Source organism: Oncorhynchus nerka, linkage group LG15 (assembly GCF_034236695.1).
Source record: "Oncorhynchus nerka isolate Pitt River linkage group LG15, Oner_Uvic_2.0, whole genome shotgun sequence".
NCBI classification, from domain to species: Eukaryota; Metazoa; Chordata; class Actinopteri; order Salmoniformes; family Salmonidae; genus Oncorhynchus; species Oncorhynchus nerka.
Genome location: NC_088410.1, coordinates 14421902 through 14425542, shown reverse-complemented (window position 1 = coordinate 14425542; position 3641 = coordinate 14421902).

Below are 3641 nucleotides of genomic sequence, written 5' to 3'. Positions count from 1 at the left end.
AGTAGTCTGGAGGACAGCTCTTCTCACATCACATCATTAGGACAGTCAACAGAAGCTCTAGTCTACAGTAATCTGGAGGACAGCTCTTCTCACATCATTAGGACAGTCAACAGAAGCTCTAGTCTACAGTAGTCTGGAGGACAGCTCTTCTCACATCATTATGACAGTCAACAGAAGCTCTGGTCTACAGTAGTCTGGAGGACAGCTCTTCTCACATCACATCATTAGGACAGTCAACAGAAGCTCTAGTCTACAGTAGTCTGGAGGACAGCTCTTCTCACATCATTAGGACAGTCAACAGAAGCTCTAGTCTAGAGTAGTCTGGATGACAGCTCTTCCCACATCACATCATTATGACAGTCAACAGAAGCTCTGGTCTACAGTAGTCTGGAGGACAGCTCTTCTCACATCATTAGGACAGTCAACAAAAGCTCTAGTCTACAGTAGTCTGGAGGACAGCTCTTCTCACATCATTATGACAGTCAACAGAAGCTCTAGTCTACAGTAGTCTGGATGACAACTCTTCTCACATCATTATGACAGTCAACAGAAGCTCTAGTCTACAGTAGTCTGGAGGACAGCTCTTCTCACATCACATCATTAGGACAGTCAACAGAAGCTCTAGTCTACAGTAGTCTGGATGACAGCTCATCTCAAACTCTTATTCCATTTTATACCATTGTTGAATACTCGTTTCTGATTGGCTTGAAGGTGCATTCTAGAGCGTGTGTTATTTCCGTACTTTATGCACTGCAATAATCAATGGCATTGACGAACCTTTTTACACGGTATATTTTTGGTCTGTTTTTGAAAGCAGCAGTCGAATTGAAAACATTATTGCCATGGTTAAATTCGATTTTCATAATAGCAAGCTAGGACCGATGGTTCGGCTAGCTGCACTAGCAAGTCTGTTTGGTTACCATGGCAACCACTGTAGCTATGTGGCAAACTTGCTAGCTACTGCAGGGGATGATGTCTCATTTCTACTGGCAAATGAATACATTTCGAGCGGCAAAAAATGTTCAATTATAGCCATGGTATGAAAGGGATAATCAACTCAGAGCTATGCGTGCTCTGGAAAACAATCCAACGGCGCTAACACACCTTCCACGTCATTATTTTCCAGAGAACACAAAGCCCCTCGTTGATTATCCCGTACTTAAACAGAAGAGAGAGAATGAGAGAAAAGGAAGGGAGAAGATAGGTTGTTATGGAGGGACGAGGGGTGGAGAGAGAGGGACATTTATACTAGTTTTCTCAGTGTGTGTGTGTGTGTGTGTATCTTGCCCACCTGCCTTCTCTGTCCTCTGTAGCTTTGTGTGTCTGTGTCTCTGCACATGTGCGTGGGCCTGCTGAATGGTTGCCTGTGGGCTTGTGGGCCTACGTGTTTGTGTATCTTGCCCACCTCCCCACTCTGTCCTTATAGCTTTGTGTGTTAGTGTCTCTGCATGCTTGCCAGTGGGCTTGTGGGCCTACGTGTGTGTGTGTGTGTGTGTGTGTGTGTGTGTGTGTGTGTGTGTGTGTGTGTGTGTGTGTGTGTGTGTGTGTGTGTGTGTGTGTGTGTGTGTGTGTGTGTGTGTGTGTGTGTGTGTGTGTGTGTGTGCGCACTCCTATACTTCTTAAGATTATTTGTAAAAATAAGTTAAGTCCTTACAGGGTGCTATAGTGTTGAAGGGATGTAGATGAACCTGACAGGGTGCAATAGTGTTGAAGGGATGTAGATGAACCTGACAGGGTGCTACAGTGTTGAAGGCCTGTAGATGAACCTGACAGGGTGCTATAGTGTTGAAGGCCTGTAGATGAACCTGACAGGGTGATGCAGTGTTGAAGGGATATAGATGAACATGACAGGGTGATGAGGTGTTGAAGAGATGTAGATGAACCTGACAGGGTGCTGCAGTGTTGAAGGGATATAGATGAACCTGACATGGTGCTCCAGTGTTGAAGGGATATAGATGAACCTGACAGGGTGATGCAGTGTTGAAGGCCTGTAGATGAACCTGACAGGGTGATGAGGTGTTGAAGGGATATAGATGAACCTGACAGGATGCTGCAGTGTTGAAGGGATGTAGATGAACCTGACAGGGTGCTATAGTGTTGAAGGGATATAGATGAACCTGACAGGGTGCTGTAGTGTTGAAGGGATATAGATTAACCTGACAGGGTGCTGTAGTGTTGAAGGGATATAGATGAACCTGACAGGGTGCTGTAGTGTTGAAGGCATGTAGATGAACCTGACAGGGTGGTATAGTGTTGAAGGCCTGTAGATGAACCTGACAGGGTGCTGTAGTGTTGAAGGCATGTAGATGAACCTGACAGGGTGGTATAGTGTTGAAGGCCTGTAGATGAACCTGACAGGGTGCTATAGTGTTAAAGGCCTGTAGATGAACCTGACAGGGTGCTATAGTGTTGAAGGCCTGTAGATGAACCTGACAGGGTGCTATAGTGTTAAAGGCCTGTAGATGAACCTGACAGGGTGCTATAGTGTTGAAGGCCTGTAGATGAACCTGACAGGGTGCTATAGTGTTGAAGGGATATAGATGAACCTGACAGGGTGATGCAGTGTTGAAGGGATATAGATGAACCTGACAGGGTGATGAGGTGTTGAAGGGATGTAGATGAACCTGACAGGGTGCTGCAGTGTTGAAGGTCTGTAGATGAACCTGACAGGGTAACGGAAAGTTGAAGGGACATAGATGAACCTGACAGGGTGAAGAGGTGTTGAAGGGATGTAGATGAACCTGACAGGGTGCTATAGTGTTGAAGGCCTGTAGATGAACCTGACAGGGTGATGAGGTGTTGAAGGGATATAGATGAACCTGACAGGGTGATGAGGTGTTGAAGGGATATAGATGAACCTGACAAGGTGCTGCAGTGTTGAAGGGATATAGATGGACCTGACAGGGTACTGCAGTGTTGAAGGCCTATAGATGAACCTGACAGGGTGATGAGGTGTTGAAGGGATATAGATGAACCTGGCAGGGTGCTGCAGTGTTGAAGGGATATAGATGAACCTGACAGGGTGCTGCAGTGTTGAAGGGATATAGATGAACCTGACAGGGTGCTCCAGTGTTGAAGGGATATAGATGAACCTGACAGGGTAACGGAGTGTTGAAGGTCTGTAGATGAACCTGACAGGGTGCTGCAGTGTTGAAGGGATATAGATGAACCTGACAGGGTGCTCCAGTGTTGAAGGGATATAGATGAACCTGACAGGGTAACGGAGTGTTGAAGGTCTGTAGATGAACCTGACAGGGTGCTGCAGTGTTGAAGGGATATAGATGAACCTGACAGGGTGCTATAGTGTTGAAGGCCTGTAGATGAACCTGACAGGGTAACGGAGTGTTGAAGGGCTATAGATGAACCTGACAGGGTGCTGCAGTGTTGAAGGCCTGTAGATGAACCTGAAAGGGTGCTGCAGTGTTGAAGGGATATAGATGAACCTGACAGGGTGCTGTAGTGTTGAAGGGATGTAGATGAACCAGACAGGGTGATGTAGTGTTGAAGGGATGTAGATGAATGTGACAGGGTGCTGTAGTGTTGAAGGCCTGGAGATGAACCTGAAAGGGTGCTCCAGTGTTGAAGGGATATAGATGAACCTGACAGGGTGCTGCAGTGTTTAAGGGATATAGATGAACCTG